The sequence below is a fragment of the Panthera leo genome, chromosome C1 (genome assembly GCF_018350215.1).
Source record: "Panthera leo isolate Ple1 chromosome C1, P.leo_Ple1_pat1.1, whole genome shotgun sequence".
In the NCBI taxonomy this organism is placed as follows: Eukaryota; Metazoa; Chordata; class Mammalia; order Carnivora; family Felidae; genus Panthera; species Panthera leo.
Genome location: NC_056686.1, coordinates 176,067,147 through 176,086,986, shown reverse-complemented (window position 1 = coordinate 176,086,986; position 19,840 = coordinate 176,067,147). Strand labels below are relative to the sequence as shown.

The following is a 19,840-nucleotide window of genomic DNA, read 5'->3' as shown; positions in this document are numbered from 1 at the left end:
ATAAGAGATTAACATCCAAAATATATGAGGAACTTATACAGCCCAACACAAAAGAAACTCTGATTTTAAAATGTGCAGAGGACCTGAATAGACATTTTTCCAGAGAAGACATACACATGGTCAACAGACACAAGAAAAGATGCTCAACATCACTAATCATCAGGAAAATGCAAAGCAAAACCACAATGAAATATCACCATACACCTGTCAGAATGGCTAGAATCAAAAAGAAAAACAGGTGTTGGTGAGGATGTGGAGAAAAAGAAAACCCCTGTGCACTGTTGGTGGGAATGCAAACTGGTGCAGCCACTGTGGAAAATAACACAGCAGTTCCTAAAAAAATTAAAAATAGAATTACCATATAATCCAGTAATTCACTACTGGGTATTTACCCAAAGAAAGTGAAAACACTAATTCAAAGAGATATATGCACCCCTATGTTATTGCAGCATTATTTTACAATAGCCAAGATATGGAAGTGACCCAAGTGTCCATATAGATGAATGGATAAAGAAGATATGATTTATGTGTACACACACGCATGCACGCACACAATGGAATATTATTCAGCCATAAAGAAAAGAAAAATGAGATCTTGACACTTGCAACAACACAAATGGACCTAGAGGGTATAATGTTAAATGAAATAAGTCAGAGAAGGACAAGTACCATGTGACGTCACTTAAATGTGAAACCTAAAGACAAATGAACAAAGAAATAAACAAAAAAACCCAGACTCTTAAATACAGAGCACAAATTGGTAGTTGCCACAGGAGAAGTGAGTGGGAGGATGGGTGAAATGATAAAGGGGATTAAAAGGTATAGACTTCCAGTGATAAAAAAGTCACAGAGATGAAAAGTACAGTCTATAAAATATAAAAGTACAGGGAACACAGTCATAATATAATAACCTTGTGACAGTGACTACACTTATCATGGTGAGCACTGAGTAATGTATAGAACTGTTGAATGAATATGTTGTATACCTGAAACTAACATAACATTGTATACTAATTATACTTCAATAAAAATACTGAAAATCCATTTCGTTTATACTTTAGTTTATAATCTTAAGATACATAAAGAGCTGTGAGAACATTCCTTAACCATCCAGCCAGTCTTTAATTAGTCTCTATTATGTGTTCAGGACCAATGTCTTTAAGTGCTTTCAAACTTATTGAACAAATAAAGTTAAAGAGAGGCAGAGTGAGACAAGATGACAGCTTATTCAGGCAATAAATAGTGTAGATGCCCAGAGAAAGTCCTTAATTTGTTTTATCTTTGCCTTAATAGGAGAAGTGGCCATTTTTTGTTTATGCCACTGGCAGCTAAATACAATATAAGGATGCCTTTCCTCCCACCACACCTTCTCCCTCACCACCCCCCCATCCCAACACACACACGCGCGCGCGCACACACACACACACACACACACACACACAGCACAGGCATGCATAAAAGAAAGGTCCTTTGACTTGTTTCCCTCAATGTTACTGAGGAGCCTCAAAGCGCTAAGTATGTGGAGTGTGTCAGGCCACAGCCCTGGCACTTCCCTTGGGAACAGGTCTAGCACCTACTGGGTCTTCTATTGGATCCTTCAAACAGAAGATTTAAATTACTTTAGCCCATTCATTCCGTGTAGTTCATTTCAGAGCTGTGATGCTTCATCCTGGATGCAGTGTCATCAAACTAAGCCTCATGAGTAAGCTCCTTTGGAATATACCAGGGAAGGTGTCAAGCCGTAACTTGAGTATGAGGCCCAAACACAAAGCACTAGCCAAAAAAAAGCAGCTTCTAAATATCTTTCTGGAAATGAACAGACCTCTAAATCCCTGAAAGTCCACCTTAAATACTAGATTAACAGAAATGGTTATTACTGCTGTCCTACTTTATATCATATGCTAAGCCTCTGAACAGGTTTCCAAGATGTTTTTATCTCAAGCTATGGCTTAAAATGGGCCCTAGCCCTGAATTAATGAGAATCTTTATATAATTTAAAAAATGCTATAGTCTTTAAAAGAAGTCTTATGCATATAGGGGTGCCTGGGTGGCTCATTCAGTTAAATGTCCTACTCTTGATTTCAGCTCAGGTCATGATCTCATGATTGAAACCCTGCATTGGGCTGCACGCTGACAGTGAGGAACCTGCTTGGGATTCTCTCCATCTCCCTCTGCTCCTCCCATGTGTGCTCTCTCTTGCTCTCAAAATAATCTTAAAAAAAAGTCTTATGCATATATATTTTTCAAATTTCAATGTAGATGCAATTAATAAATGCTAATTCATTAAAAAATATGAGTTCATTAAAAAAATACCTGAGTTCCTAATAGGATGTTTGTCATTATTCATTCTCTAGTAATGGGCACCAAGAGTATATTTTCTTTCTTGTTGGGGGGGGGGGGGGTCCATAAAATTGGACTTTAAACAGAAGTCTTTGTCCTGATAATATTGAGAATCACTTAGACTTTAAATTCATAACAGGGTCAAATGATGCCAGTTAAACTGGCAAACAAATGAACTCAGATTTAATACTCTCACCAAAAAGTAAAAGCTGGAAAATATGGCAAATATTTTGGCCAGTTTGAAGGTTGCCTAAAGAGCACTACTTTGGAAACCGAACAGTTGGATTGGTCCTTAGGCACGCAGAACGTATGCAGTGTGCATCTGCTCACCTGCAGGGTGGTCTCAGGATGACTCTTCGTGGCGTCACATTTGGGGTTCAATTTTCTCAATGGAGGGGCAGGGGAAATAACACTGTTAATTGAGAGGCTAATGTATGAGATTCTAATAAACCTGAGTAGAGCTATGTGGTAGGACTTCATCTGTAAACTGAGATCCACCTCAGACATTCATCATAAAATTTAAGTGAGCGTCCATATATAAAACATCTAGAATTGTTTTGGAACAAGCAAGGTGTTCAGTAAGTGTCATTTCCTTTCCTTCTTTCTCTTAGATTGTCCCCTAAAACTACTATTACCAAATTATTTTAAGCGCTTTGCTGTACTTTAAGATAATTAAAGAAAGAGAAGAATATAAGAATGCTGACAGTGATTTTGAATCATTACAATCAGGTAATAGAACTAAAACAGGTGTCAATGTTTCACCCATTTTACCAAGTCCTCCAGGTGGAGAAGAGAAACAGGCATTTCTCCTGGCCCTCTGAGCTTTACTCTGGGTACGTGTCTGGTTTCACCTGACCAATCCTATTTATGACTAGGAATATTGAATCTTAGTCTGCAGTAATTCTTCCAGTACTATCCATATAAATCCCTGCAGGAAAATGGAGAGTAGCTACTGATCAATTAGTTGGAAAAAAAAAAAAAAAAAAACTAGCTGAAGAAAAAAATTTGATCTAGATCCCACTAAGAATATAAAACATTTAACATATACTTTTTTTTTTTTTTTTAGAGAAAAGGGATGTGCATAAGCAGGGGAGAGGGACAGAGGGAGAGAGAAGCTTGAGCAGGCTCCACGCTCCACCCCCTGACCAGGGACTCAGTTCCATGACCCTGAGATCCTGACCTGAGCCAAATCAAGAGTCACATGTTCAACTGAATGAGCCACCCAGGCACCCCAAGAATTTAAAACATTTAAACTTTATATTCTATATTCATTTCTTAGTCATGTCAGGCCACAGCTAAATGACACAGCTGTACTTGTGATGCATGAATTAAGCTCCATAAAATTCTGAAGCCAGTTCCTTAACTGTTGTGAAATGGAGGTGGTATGAAAAACTGGTAACAACGTCAGAATATTGTCTTTAGTTTGTTACACCTGGACTGCTCTTTAGACCCTGTACCTGAAACTAGGAATTGGAACTTGAATCAGAACATGAAACCAAAACTAATGCAAAAATGAATGTTCAGTCTTAAAACTCACTGCAAGCTGAAAATCATGATGCAATCATCCTTATATGCTAAGCCAATTATTCCATAGATTCCTTCTTCACATTTGTAAAATGCTTTGTCTCTTAAAAAGGGCTTTCTTATCATTTCTCCTTCTCTCTAGTATTACTACACAAAAATTTCTTCTTTCTAAAAATTTACCTATTCTTAAGTGTGCATCTCAAGTCCACTTCCTGTATAAAGGCCATCTCGCTACCTAATATCACTCTATCACGCTCTTGGGTTTCCGCGCCATATTTATCTTCATCACTGTATTTCCCATTCTGCCTTGTTTACAAGTCTGTACCCATACCAGATGGACTCGTAAAGGCTTGAACATGGTCACAGCACTTAAATGCTTTCTGAAAGAAGACTGGTAATAAGTCATTGTTATTCATCCTTGCATCTCACTTCTATACGCATGCATAATGAAGGGCTTCAGTAAATGTTAATTGACTTAAATAATTTAACTCTAGATGTTGGAAAGAAATTCCTATACAGGCATACCTCAAAAAAACTGTGGGTTCAGTTCCAGACCACTGGCTGTTAAAGCAAATATCACAATAAAGCAAGTGAAAAGAATGTCTTGGTTTCCCAATAAAAATAGTTATGTTTACAGTATTCTGTAGTCTCCTAAGTGTGCCACAGCATTATGTCTAAAAATGCAAATGTACATAAATAAAAATGCTTTACTGCTAAAAACTGCTAACGATCATCTGAGCTTTCAGTGAGTTGTAATCACTCATCACAGATCACCATAACAAATAATAAAAGTTTGAAATATTGTGAGAATTACCAAAATGTGACAGAGAGATGAAGTGAGCAAATGCTGTTGGAAAAACGGTGCAGACAGACTCGCTCAACACAGGGTTGCCACAAATCTTCGATTTGTAAAAAAGGCAGTATCTACAAAGTGCAATAAAACAAGGTATAGCTGTACTCCTACAAAGAGAGCAGCAGAGTATATATAACCATACATTACAAATGATAACCAAGTGTCTGGAGCTTTTCAGAGTAAATTATCCATCTATCTCTGTTTCTATTGAGCATATCTCATTTCCATTTTTCCCTTTACTCTTTCCCTGGTGTCTTATCGATCTTTTATGCAACAGAAAGGAATTATTTTTCCATATTTTACAAAGTACATTGATGTAGACTGTGTACGTAAGCAAGTTAAATATCCTGCCTGAGGAAGCACATAGTCTGGATGACAACGCACGAGAGACCAGTTGCACTGCCTGTTCTGGTACTCAGATCTTTTGAATATGGCTTCAGGGATCTCGCTGCCATATCACAGTGCCTCCCTTTCAGATTTCATGATATGCACTAAATCAGATAAACAGTGTATTTATGGAACAATTTATTTTACAAGCCCATTCTTTAAAAGAATGGTCTTGGGGCGCCTGGCTGGCTCAGTCGGTTAAGCATCTGACTTCGGCTCAGGTCATGATCTCACAGTTTGTGAGTTTGAGCCTGGTGTTGGGCTCTGTGCTGACAGCTCAGAGCATAGATCCTTCTTCGGATTCTGTGTCCCCCTCTCTCTCTGCCCCTCCCCACTCACACTGTGTCTCTCTCTCAAAAATGAATAAACATTTAAAAATTAAAAAAAAAAAAGAATGGTCTTAAAGGCGATAGGGTACAATGAACATTCTCAAACACAGGTAGTAGTTTCAACTGCTTCAATAATAGCATAACAACTCACGTTAGAAGCTTTAAACCAAATATCCCACCTCAGAAATCTATCTTAAAGAAATGATCAGAGTTGCCAACAAAATTTTATATATAAACTTTTTCATGGTAGTCTTTTTATAATTAGAAGAATTGAAAATAAGCTACATGTGCAATGACATGTGATTTATCATAGGCTTATATCCTGAATATTATGTAACTGTTAAATAACTGTAGTAGATAGCCTCTACAATGGCCCCCAAGTAATCTCTGCCTCCAGAAATTCCCATCCCTTGCTTAATTCCCTCTTCTTGTAGGACCAATGATTTACTTCTAACAATAGAGTATAGCAAAAGTGATGGGATGTCATTTCCAAGATTAAATTTTAAAGAGACCATGGCTTCTGTCTTGCACTCTTACTCCGATGGAAGCCAACTTCTGTGTTATGAGAAGCCTTATGGAGAGGCCCATGAGGCAAGGAATTGAGGAAAATCTCTATACAGCAGGGTGCATAGAACTGGTTTGTTCCCCACTTAAGCCTTCAGATGAGATCACAGCCCCAACTGCCAACTGTGAAAGGCTTTGACAGGCAGGCACTCATCTAAGCTGCACCCAGATTCCTGATTCACAGGGACTGCAAAATTAATGTATGTTATTTTAAGCCACCTACTTTTAGGGTAGTTCATGGTAAACAGATGATAACTTTTTAAAAGAATACTTAGTAGCATGAGGCAATACTCATATGTTAAGTTTTTAAATAACTAGTCAAGAGGTTTATTTATCCATGACAAAACAAACGAAAGTATTGTTTTAAAACATGTATTGTGTACTCACATATTTGTTATTTGAACTAGTAATTTCCTACATTTCCATTCACTGAAAATATTTTCAAGACTGTTATAAAGCCTATCTTGTAATATCATATAATTTTAAGTATAATTATTATTAGCTAAAAAAAGACACCAAACATTGAAAATATTACAACCTGCCTCCTAAAACATGGTAGAAAAGTTTACAAAGATTAGATTTATCTGAGTCTTAAGAACTGATAATTTTTAAAAGCAGAAAAATATATATGTATTATTCTGGTTTTTAAAATATAGATGCTTAAGAAAAAATAGAGTTAAATACAAGAAAACATGAACAGAGTTGCTCTTTGGATGGTGGGATCATAGGTAACTTAAATTTCCTCTTTATGCTTTTCTCTGTTTCCCAAAATTTTTTCAAATATATGTGTGTGTATATATATACATATATATTACATATATAATTACATATATATACATATATACATATATGTATACATATACACATATATATACATATATGTATATATACACATATACATATATACATATGTATACATATATACATAATTACATATATATATGTGTGTGTATATATATGTATATATATATGTATATATATATATACGTAATTTGTATCGGAAATGTCTTTTTTAAAAAGCCAACCTGATAATGTAATGTAACACATTTTAGTTCCTTCAAACCCAGATTTAATGCTAATATGAGACTCACCATTTTGTGAAGAAAGAGAACAGCACTGGATCCACTGATCCAAGTGGTAATACTTAATTAGCAAGTAAAAATAGTCAATAGGACTATAATACATCTAAATTTAAAAAAAAAAAGCCATCAAGCTGAGTCAAATGAGAGGGCTAAACTAATGCAAAATTGGTTAGAACCAAGCACAAGTTTGTGAGGAGAAATTGTAGATGCCTTCCATGGCACTGGTTCTAAAAGATTAAGATTTATAATCAGAATAGTAAAAAGTTGAGCAACTCCTATATCTCCCATAAATTCAGTATTTATCATCTGTGATTTACCTAAATATTCCTGAATCTTACATTCTACCCTACTTATATGAACTTTGGGGGCAGTGCTGTTCTATGTATAGTGTAAAGTATGTCTTTTATTAATTCTAACACTATATGTACAGGAGGAAGGGAAAAGTTGTTTGAGATTTTAGGGTTTGGTGAAATTATTGTGAAGCCAGTTCTCATTTCTTTGAGTGTAGACTGGTAGTTCATCTAAGATCCTGACCAAGATTCTTTTTTAAAAAAAATGACACCTTGAGGCTTCCAGAGAAGATGACAGTGTAGGAGGATCCTAAGCTTATCTCATCCCATGGACACACCTAGCTAACACCCACATCAGTAAAAGTAACCTAGAAAATAACCTGAAGACTGGCAGAACAGATTCTCCATAGCTAAACGCAGAGAAGAGGCCACATCAAAAATGGTTGAAAGGATGGAGATGTGGCCAGGAACCAAACTGACCCATGAGATTGTCCACAGGAGGGAGGAACACTACAGGCATGGAGAGGGAAGAGAAGACCCCACTTCAGGCACCTGCGGCATGGAGAACCCACACTGGGAAGATGGATCCCCACAACATTTGGCTTTGAAAAACCAGTGGGGCTTAACTTGGCAAGTTCTTAGAATCAGTGGGGCTTAACACCAGGAACTTTAAAACTCAGCTGGCTTGGCTCTGGGGAACCCAGAGGGCTATAGGAAATTGAGATAGCATAACAAACAGCCCTGACATACAGTACAGAAGAAGCAGTTTGAAAAAGCATGGGGTACACAGGAAGGAGATTTATTTACTAATCTCAGGGTGTGCTGAAGGGGCAGGGATCTTTGGGAGACTTCTCTAGGAACAAAAGAGGTGGTTGGCACCATTTTCCTCCTCTGCTCCCCAGATACACAGACACTTGTAGGAACCAGCGGGAACATGATCTCTACCTAGCTTGCTAATAGCATACTCCAGTCCTGCATTCTTCTGCAGTCTGATCCCCTCCAACTGGTCCTCCACAGGACTTCTACAAAGGTCTCCTGCTACAGCAGACAAGTGCAAACCTTGCTAACATCACCCACCCCACGCCTGCATAACCCGTGGATCTGCCCCACCCAAACTGCACTGGGCAGGAGTCCATCCAATGCAGAGCACTAAGCATGGCATTGTGCAAGAGCCCCAACAGGCCCAAAGTGACTTCTTCCTTGGGAAGAGAAAAAGATAACCACACACACCAGTTCAACTGGGGCACTAGCAGTGGCCTGGGGGCAGACACCTGGCCTGACTGCAGGCCCCACCTACCAACAAAAGCCCTGTAATTCAGTGCTACTGCAGCCCTGGCAGATGCCTGATCTGACCCAAATCAAGCCCAAGGTGGCCCCAGATTGGCTCACTAACAACAGAGGGACCAAACCCTGCCCACAACAGGCAGACAGCCATTGCAGATGACTGGACTGAAGGCAAATGTGGCTCAGACACAACAGTAGGGTACATGCAACATACATAGGAGATACCCCTGAAGCGCCAGAGTCTGGTGAACAGGGGACACTGCTGCAGGGCACTACAGGACCTCTTCTTCATAAGGCCACTACTTTCAAGAGCAAGGGACATAGCTGACTTTCCTAACACAGAGAAACACAGAGAGTTAGAAAAAATATAAGATCAAGGAATATGTCCCAAATGAAAGAACAAGATAAAATCACATCAAGACAGCTAAATGAAACAAAAATAAGTAATATGTCTGATAGAGAATTTAAAGTAATGGTCATAAAGATACTGTACTTGAGAAAAGAGAGGAGGGTTTCAGTGAGATCTTCAAAATAGAAAGAAAACATACAAAAGAATAAATCAGAAATGAACTCATTAACTGAAGTTAAAAGTACACAGGCAGGAATAAATAGTAGTAGAGAAAGCAGAAGAATGGAACAGCGACCTGGAGGACAGAGTAATGGAATGCAATCAAGCTGAACAGGACAGAGAAAGCAGAAGAAAGGTAAGAATAGATTAAGGGAATTTAGCGACATCATCACATGTAACAACATTTTATTCCGAAGGGATTCTGAAGGAGAAGAGAAAGAAAAGGGGACAGAAAATTTGGAGAAATAATAGCTGAAAGCTTTCTGAGTATGGGGAAGGAGACAGAAATCCACATCCAGGAGGCACAGAGAGAGCCCCCAACAAAATCAACTCAAGGAGGTCCACACCAAGACAAACGGTAATTAAAAGAGGCTTCCAGACAAACAAAAGCTAAAGGAATTCATGACCATTAAACCAGCCCTACAAGAAATGCTAATGGGGACTCTGAGTGGAAAGGAAAGACCATAAGTAGGAGTAAGAAAAGTAGGAAGCACTAAAGTAGGAAGCAATAAAATTAATTAGATCTATAAAAATCAGTAAATAGTCTCACAAAATGAAAGTCTGTAAATTATGACAACATATACCTAAAACGTGGTGGGAGGGGGAAAGGATTAAAGAATGTTTTCAAACTTAAGCAACCATCAACTTAGTATAGGCTGTTATGAGCATAAGATGTTATATATAAACCACATGTTAACCACAAATCAAAAACCAGTCGTAAGTATGCAAAAAATAAAGAGAAAGGAATCTAAGTATATCATTAAAGAAAGGCAACTAATCATGACAGAAGAGAGCAAGGGAAGAAAGGAACAGAGAACTACATACACAACCATAAAACAAGTAACAAAAGAGCAATAAGTACATACCTATCAATAATTACTTTGAATGTAAACAGACTAAATATTCCAGTCAAAAGACATAGGGTGATGGAGTGGATAACAAACCAAGACCCATTCACACACTGTCTACAAAAAACTCATTTCAGACCTAAAGATACATGCAGATTGAAAGTGAAGGGATAGAGGGGAACTGGGTGGCTCACTTGGTTAAGCATCGGACTTCAGCTTAGGTCATGATCTCATGGTTCATGAGTCTGAGCCCCATATCAGGCTCTGCTCTGACAGTGTGGAGCCTTCCTGGGATTTTCTCTCTCTCCCTCTCTCTGTCCCTCCCGTGCTCATGCTCACGCTCACGCTTTCTCTCTCTCAAAATAAATAAACTTAAAAAAAAAAAAAAAGAAAGTGAAAGGACACAAAAGCATTTATCATGTAAATGGATGTGAAAAGAAAGCTGGGGTAGCAATACTTACATAGGTCAAAACAGACTTTAAAGACGGTAACGAGACTAAGAAGGATACTGTATATTCATAAAGGGAACAATCCAACATGAAGATATAACAATTGTAAATATTTATGCACCCAACAGGAAAGCACCCAGATACATAAAACAGCTATTATGAAACATAAAGGAAGTAACCAATAGTAACAAGATACAAGTATGCAACTTTAACACCCCACTTACATCAATGGATAGATCATCCAAACAAAATCAACAAGGAACCAGTGGCTTTGAATGACACATTGGACCAGATGGATCTGACAAATATATTCAGAATGTTCCATTCTAAAACAGAATCTACATTCTTTTCAAGTGCACATGGAACATTCTTCACAATAAGTGATATATTAGGTCATAAAATAAGTCTCAACAAATTCAAAAAGATCAGTCATACCATGCATCTTTTCTGACCACAATGATATGAAACTAGGAATCAACCACAAGAAGAAATCTGGAAAGAGCACAAATATATGGAGGTTAAAAAACATGCTACTAAACAATGAATAGGATGACCAAGAAATGAAAGAGGAAACAAAAAAAATACATGGAGACAAATGAGAATGAAAACACAACAGTCCAAAATCCTTGAGATACAGCAAAAACTATTCTAAGAGGTAAGTTTATAGCAATACAGGCCTATCTCAAGAAGCAAGAAAAATCTCAAATGAACAACCTAACTTTACACCTAAAGGACCTAGGGAAAGAAGAACAAACAAACCTCAAACCAGTAGAAGGAGGGAAATCACAAAGATTAGAGCAGAAATAAATGAAACAGAAACTTAAAAAAAAGCCCCAATAGAAAAGATCAATGAAACCAGGAGCTATTTCTTTGAAAAGATCAACAGACTTGATAGACCTTTAGCCAAACTCAGGAGAGAGAGAGAAAGAGACAGAGAGAGAGAGAGAACAGGAGGGAGGAGAAAGAGTGAGGGGAGACAGATCCAAGCACTTCTTATACTTACAAAAATGGGTTAGAAAAAAGTTTAGGGCAGAAAGCTGCCGCCACAGGGCAAAAGCGTCCAAGGTTAGTTAGCGAGATATTATAATGGGATCACAAGTAACTTGTTATATCACCTGAAGGAAATTACTTTTCATCTGGCACCAATATACTATTGTGCTTTGATCACAAACTCCACTTGCTGCCCAGACCCTTTGCTTCTTACACACACCAGTTAATGATTACTGTCTAATTGTTTTCTTCAAATTCATCATGTATGTAAGATCTTAGGAGCTCAACAAATAGAGACAAAACCCCTGTTCAGGGCTCTTGTCTCCTCCCAGACATTAGCCTCTCTCATATTCAATTCTGAGTCTGCTCTCTTGGTGGACAAGAGAGAACTCCAGGCTCAGAGTCTGTGACAAGAGAGTAGAGTGACAATGAGAGACGACTCAAACAAAATCAGAAATGAAAGAGGAGTTTCAAGAGTGGTTCAGTATTCACAAATCAATCAACATGATACATCACATCAGTAAAAGGATAAAAACCATATGATTATTTCAATAGATGTGGAAAAAGCAGTTGACAAAAGATATCATTCATGATAAAAACTCTCAACAAAAGAGTTTTACAGAGAATATACCTCAACATGATAAAGAATTTATATGAAAAATCCACAGCTAATATTATACTTACTTGTGAAAAGCAGAACTTTTCCCCTAAAGTTAGGAACAAGATAAGAATGTCCACTGTCACTACTTTTATTCAATATAGTACCGGAAGTCCTAGCCACAGCAATCAGAGAAGAGAAAGGAATAAAAGGCATCTAAATTGGCAAAAAAGAAGTAAAATTTTCATTATTTGCAGATGACATGATGGTATATACAGAAAACCTAAAGACTCCACTGAAAAACTACTAGAACTGATGAATAAATTCAGTAAGTTGCAGGACAGAAAATCAACATACAGAAATCCACTGCATTTCTATACACTAATAAGGAAGCAGCAGAAAGAGAAATTAAGAAAACAATCCCATTTACAATTGCACCAAAAACAATAAAGTACCTATGGATAAACTTAACCAAAGAAGTGAAAGACCTGTATTCTGAAAACTATAAAACACTGATGAAAGAAACTGAAGATGATACAAACAAATGGAAAGATATTCCATGGTTATGGATTTGAAGAACAAATATTGTTAAAATGTCTATTCTACCCAAAGAAATCTACAGATTTAATGTAATCCCTATCAAAATACCACAGCATTTTTCACAGATCTAGAACAAACAATTCTAAAATTTGTATGGAACCACAAAAGACTCTGAATAGCCACAGAAATATTGACAATGAAAAGCAAAACTGTAGGTATCACAATCCCAGATTTCAAGTTATACCAAAAAGTTCTAGGAATCAATCAGTATGGTACTGGCACAAAAATAGACATAAAGATCAATAGACTAGAATAGAAAACCCAGGAATAAACCTTTGATTATATTGTCAATTAATCTTTGACATAGGAGGCAAGAATTTCCTATGGGAAAAAGACAGTCTCTTCAACGAATGGTACTGGGAAAACTGAAGAGCTACATGCAAAAGAATGAAACTGGACCACTCTTACACCACATACACACAAAAATTCAAAATGGATTGAGGACCTAAATGTGAGACCTGAAACCATAAAAATCCTAGAAAAGAGCACAGGCCGTAATTTGTCTGACACTGTCCATAACAACATCTTTCTAGATATGTCTCCTGGAGCGAGGGGAACAAAAACAAAAATAAACTATTGGGACTATACCAAAATAAAAAGCTTCTTTACAGAAAAGGAAACAATCAAAAAAACTCAAAGAGAACCTACTGAATGGGAAAAGATATTTGCAAATGATACATCTGATAAGGGGTTAGTATCCAAAATATATAAAGTACTTACACAATCCAACACCAAAACAAAAACAAACAAAAAATGTAAAAAATGGGCAGAAGATATGAACAGACATTTCTCCAAGAAAACATACAGATGCCAACAGATACATGAAAAGATGCTCAACATCAGAGAAATACAAATTAAAACCACAATGAAATATCACCTCACACCTCTAGTGTATGAGGCTAGACACACACACACACACACACACGAAACAACAAGTGCTGTGAGGATGTGAAGTAAAAGGAACCCTCATGCACTCTTGGTTGGAATGCAAACTAGTGCAGCCGCTGTGGAAAACAGAATGGAGGTTCCTCAAAAAATAAAAAATAGAACTATCATATGATCCAGTAACTCCACTACTGGCTATTTACCCAAAGAATACGAAAACACTAATTTGTAAAGATATATGCATTCCTATGTTTATTGCAGCATTATTTATAATAGCCAAATAATGGAAGCAGCCCAAGGGTCCATTAGTAGGTGAAGGGATAAAAGAGATGTGGTGTTGTTGGGATGAGCACTGGGTGTTGTATGGAAACCAATTTGACAATAAACTTCATATAAAAAAAAGAGATGTGGTGTGTATGTATATGTGTATACACACACACACACTATATGTATATATATATATATATATATATATATATATATATATATATATATATACATACACACACACAATGGAGTATTACTCAACCATAAAAAGGACTGAAATCTTGCCATTTGCAACAAAATAGATAGATGTAGAGGGTATAATACTGAGATAAAACAGAAAGAAAAGTACTGTATGAGGAATTTAAGAAACAAAACAAAGAAATTTTTAAAAAGACAAAAAACAAGACTCTTAATTATAGAGAATTAATAGCTATCAGAGGTGAGTTGGGGGGGTGGGTGAAATAGGTAAGGGTATGAGGAATACTTGTATCACAATGATCACTGAGTAATTTCTAAAATCATTGAATCACTATATTGGACACCAGAAACTACTATAACATGGTACATTAATTATAATAGAATTTTAAAAGTAAATTAAAAAAATGACTCTGCGATACCATAAAAATACCAAACTTAAAAGGTCTCCACTGAACAAAACTACTTTATACTCAAAATCAGTGTGTTGAGTCTAGTTTTCTTTCAACTTCACTGGGTGTATGGAGAGAAATACACATACAACAAATGTGTGTATTTAGAGCTCAAAAAAGGAAAAAAATCAATAAATTTTTCATAACGACATCTTCAAATGGATTTTAACTGGATAGGGGTAGAGGAATTTAATTAGCAATGTGATTACAGGGACTTTCCTTTGCTTCTCTGTATCCTCATTTCTAAACTTAGGTTAATAATTCCTGCCCCAAATTCCTCCTTGAATTGCAGTAAGGAAAACCAGCGCTATAAAAATGTAGCTGCTATTCTGCTACTATTAAGAGAAGCTGGCATTTGAACAGATTATTTTGGATAACTCACACTCCCTTGTTCTGAACAGTTGTCCCAATCCTGTTCACGAAAGTCCAACCCGCAAGAAACACACAAGATTCCCCAATCTCAAAATCTTCTTCAAAGGTGGAAACCATACACTCCAAAAACAATCCTAAGAATGTCAATTCTTGTGAAATTCTATTACAACGTGAATGATCTCATTCCACGGGATGGATAGTATATTTCTCTCTCTCACACATCTATGAATTCATGGAGGGTAGAGACTTTGCCTTACTCAAGCATGAACTTTAATAAGTAGTTTCTAATCAAAGTTCATCCAAAATATCTAAATCTTAGTCATTTTAATAGATCAAATTATCTTAACTGACATTTTTCTGGATCATTAAATTTTCTTTACCTCAAATGCCATTAATGAATTTGAAGGAGATCAGAGTTTGCCATCCCAACACATGCCACAATGGTATAAGGGTTGTTTTGAGCCATAGGCAATAAGCTCTCTGCACCCCCCTTTTTGTCAAAAAAGCAGGACACAAATTTCCCTTTGTAAAGGTGACTTCATCTCCTATATGAGAAGGAAAACTACTCCAGAGACAATTTTCATCACCTGAGACAACTCTTATCTGTTTAACAGGCCTTATAAAACAAATCCTGATTTATCATATATTTCCTAGTCACCTTCCCATAACTTACCTCCACCCAGGAGCCCCAAACTCCTTTTCCTTTGTCTACCCTCTTTCCCATGATTTTCACCCTTTCTTAAGATGACATATAAGTCTCCAATTCTGTTTCCTTGAAGCACATTCCTTTGTGAACCCCCATGTGTACATAGGTAATTAAATGTTTTTTCCTCCTGTTAATCTATTATCAGTTTGATTTGCAGACCCAGCCAATGAACTTAGAAGTGTTGAGAAAGAGTTTTTCTCTTTCCCTAAAAATTCAAGATTAGTCTTTATGTTATTTAGTGAAATCAAATATTTTAGAACAAGTAGGAGGCATAAATAATAAATTAAGTGTATTAAGTACTATGCACTGAATTAAGTTCCAGACGGTAGTGTATGTACTTCTGAATACTTAAAAGAACTATTATTCTTACGTGGAGATATGGGAAAACGGTGCCCAAATCCACTTGGAATCGAGGTCAAAAGATCTAGAATTCAGAAAGTTTTGCTCTTTTAAGTTTGATCATTCTTTCATTATGCATATGCCACATTCCTAAAGAATGTGGTCATTACAGAGTTCCTATTTTTTGTAGCTGACAGTACAGTATTTTAGGGTGGAAGTGGGATGTTGGGATGAGGTGGGGGCAGAGGTACATCTAATTTAAACATTTTTTAAGCCCTCTTTTTACCTATTAAATTTAACTAATCCAAGGAAGTTTCCTGTCCCGTCAATTATTCCCCTAACCACACACACCCATGCTCATTTTCTCCTTGTAGCTTCCCTTATGTTGAAACACACAACCTCCCCCTTATCTCCACCTAACACTCCTTCCCTCTTCCCTGCTGAAACCAAATCCATACTATCTTCATGGCTAGAGAAGCCCCATCTCTTTGTGCAGACTTCCTGGAATTCCTCCAACCCTTATTCAGAATTTTCTTCTTGAACTGATGTCCAGTTGGTCTAATTTCTAAGTGCTGTCTCCCCAAATGAGATTAAATATTCCTCAAAGGCAACAGTCATTTCTCCTTTCGTTATTATGCATAGAGCAGTTCTTACATCCACGAGTTTAATGAATGCTAATTAAAGTTTGGCTATTTACCAAATATCCGTGTACTTCAAAGTCTGTTAGATGTTGACAGTAAAACTGTGAACTATACAGAGTTCTATTTCTTTCATCACACTTAAAAACAAAGGCCACAAACTCATGGTAGTGTTGGGTTGGTGTTTTGTTTGGCCAGTGCAATGTTTAAACTGTTCTGAATTAGAATAATTCTGAGCTGAACATTCACTCCCCAGTTCACAGGGCTCTCTCACTCCCTTGTGTCCAACACCTATCCAGCTTCACTAATTTATGTTACTTCCAGCCTCTTGTACAACATCTGAAAGGGAGATTACATGAATCCAAATTAGGCCACTTTGGCATATGGATTATTTTGAGCTGAAGGCAATTGAGACCCAGCAAATTCAAGAAAAACTCTGACCTCTCCTTTAACTATTTAAAAGAATTTAGATAGGTCATTCAAGTAAAAGTTATCTCCAGGCTCCCTATCTACATGACAGATCAAACACCTAATTGCCAAATATCTGCTCCTATCATCCTGTGAATTGCCTTTCTTCCCCCTTTAACCCCAGATCCCGTTCCCTAGCTCAGGATGGCATATAAGCCTCAATTGCCCAATTTACTATTGGGTCTCTTATGGGGCTCCTGTATGGATATAGTTAAATTTGTTTTTCCTCCTGTTAATCTATCTTATATCAATTTATCAGCAAAGAACCTAGAAAGTTAGAAGAAAAAATTTCTTCCCCAACACATCCTTGATTTTACAACTTTGAATTTATAAGGAATAAATTAATTCTTAAAGTACGGGCTCTTCCTATATCAGATACTGACTAGAGTTATTTATTACTTCCCAAACTTTCAACATTATAATGTCATGATTGATTATATTTCTCCACCACTGAGTTGCTGCATACTGTTTATAGTACACTCACTATGGAAGACAGGATCCAGTTAAAAAAAAATTCCCAAACCCAAGAGCAGATGGTATATTAAGTAGAGAAAGAAAACAGAACTGCTCAGCAACTATTTTGCTTTCTCAAAAGCAAATGATTTTTATGCAGGAAAGGACAGAAGAGACCTCATTAAGAGAGAACCTAGGTACAAGCAGAAGAAGTCACAACTTCTGATGAATTATATTCCAGGGAAAGCCTGCATATAGAAGCACAGCAATATTACAACCTTTGAAAAAAATTAAGAAAGGGGCACCTGGATGGCTCAGTAGGTTAAACATCTGACTTCGGCTCAGGTCACGATCTTACAGGTTTGTGCGTTCAAGCCCTGCATCGGGCTCTGTGCTGACAGCTCAGAACCTGGAGTCTGCTTCAAATTCTGTGTCTCCCTCTCTCTATGCTCCTTCCCTACTCTCTCTCTCTCTCTCTCTCTCTCTCTCAAAAATAAATAAAAAACATTAAAGACAAAAACAAAATGAAAAAACATGGAGGGACATCTCAAGAAGCCAGAGACTCAATCAGTTTCTTTTCTCCCAGTTTATTTCAAACTCTGAAACAAAAGGAAATTTGAATCCCTAGGTATTGCAGACAAGTTAGTTTGACACTAATTGCTAGCAAAATTCAAAATTTAATCAGTAAACTGAATATTCTGAGGGAAAAGATTGGGGATTTCTAGGAACTAGACATTCAAAATTCACTATGAATCAGTCATTTTTAAACTAGTATCATTTACTTTTGTGATAGATTAGGAATACTCAAGATGTTTATTTTTAGCAAAGCATTTGATTAAACTTTTTCTCATGATGTCTTATAATGAAGACTGACCTACAGGCTAGAATAGTTTGATAAATAAGGAGGACAGTGCTAACTGAATTCAGCTGATCATTGATTTGTCTCAGCAATATCTCCCAAGGCTGACTACATTTCCAAGCAGGTCTATATCTGGTACTTTCAGTACATGACTTTTAATTCTAATAAACATCCTGAAAAGTAGATGTTACTAATATGACGTTATTGATATGGAAAATAAGTTTCCCAAGGTCACAGAGCTAGTAAGTATCACCGTCAAGCTCTAAAACCAGCCTCCAAAAGTCCAGGGCCACTTCTACTGTGCCACACAGGCAGAATTCTAGGTGAGCCACCATGGCAAAAGGAACGGTTTCATATATTATTAATGGCTTGGATGTCTGGTGAACAAACTCACCAAATGTGCAGGTGACATAAAACTAGAAGATAGAATTAGCATGATGAATGCCATGATCAAATCTAAAACATACCTAGCAAACTGGAAATTGGAAGCTTAGTGTCACAAAAGAGAAAAAAAAATTGTTCATGTTCAGGACATTTTTAACTGTATAATTAAAAAATTAATAAAGCCTACTTTGATAGCAATGTGTTGGGGGTAGGGGAGAGGGAGGGAGAGGCTGGTGGTGGTGAGGTTTTCAGTCAACTGTGGTGTATTTATTACAAAAGCCAATTAAGTGCTAGATGATTTTGTTTGAAGATAGGAATTCACTGCATTTTGCACTGTTCAGATTAGATTGAATTATTGAATTCAATTTGGGGCTAAGGATCTTCAGCACAGAGAAAGGTCTTAACTATGGAAGGAAACATAAAAGCAATGACTTTTTCGTGAAGATAACTAACATTTACTGACTTCTAGGTAACTATACAAAGTACTTTATGAACATTATTTCACTTAACCCTCACAATAATTCTATAGGTTAAGAATAATTCTATTCTTAACTCTGTACCACTTTAGAGTTTTCATTTCTTTACTATTTTTTGGTCATAGACTCCTTTCAGATGGATGAATTTTAGATCCTCTCTGTTGAAATATTATCTATATAATTTCACAAGTTGGAGGACTACTGACAAAAGTAAGCCTAATGAGAAACAGGTCCAAGGAAGCAGTGGGTCAGTTCAGTGTAAACAGAGCCTTATTAATGGCAACAGAAAGAAGGGATACCTCAAAAGTGGTGAGTTCCCTGTCACTGAAGTGTTTGATGAAAATGTGGCTTGTGTGTCAGAAATGCTACAAAGGAGATACTAACATGGATTATAGGTTGGTCTATGATTTTAAAGTACCCCTTTTACTATATGATTGTGAGCCTAATAGGTAATTTCGGCAATTTTTGTTTGATGGCAAGATAAAAGAGTTAAAAACTGGAAATAATTGTTTTTCCAGATCATTTTGCTGAACATGTCAAATAGAAGACGTAAATAATATTGTTTCCCATCTATATATTGATATTGGCTATATCAAGTACTTGAAAATGACCTCATCCAAAGAAAAAAAAGGTATATTCA

At 36.7% G+C, this 19,840-nt stretch overlaps 1 protein-coding gene across 7 annotated transcripts in view; it reads right to left on the bottom strand.

The window, feature by feature from the left end:
• Positions 1–19,840, bottom strand: part of CC1H2orf88 (chromosome C1 C2orf88 homolog) — a 57,047-nt gene that overhangs the window by 9,417 nt on the left and 27,790 nt on the right. The window contains exon 1 of one of the 7 annotated variants that reach the window (XM_042949464.1): positions 10,743–10,782. The exons of the other annotated variants lie outside the window; for them this stretch is intronic. The gene's annotated coding sequence lies outside the window, so the exon portion shown is untranslated. Of the gene's footprint in view, positions 1–10,742; positions 10,783–19,840 lie in introns of those variants that run through there. 7 annotated transcript variants of the gene reach the window in all.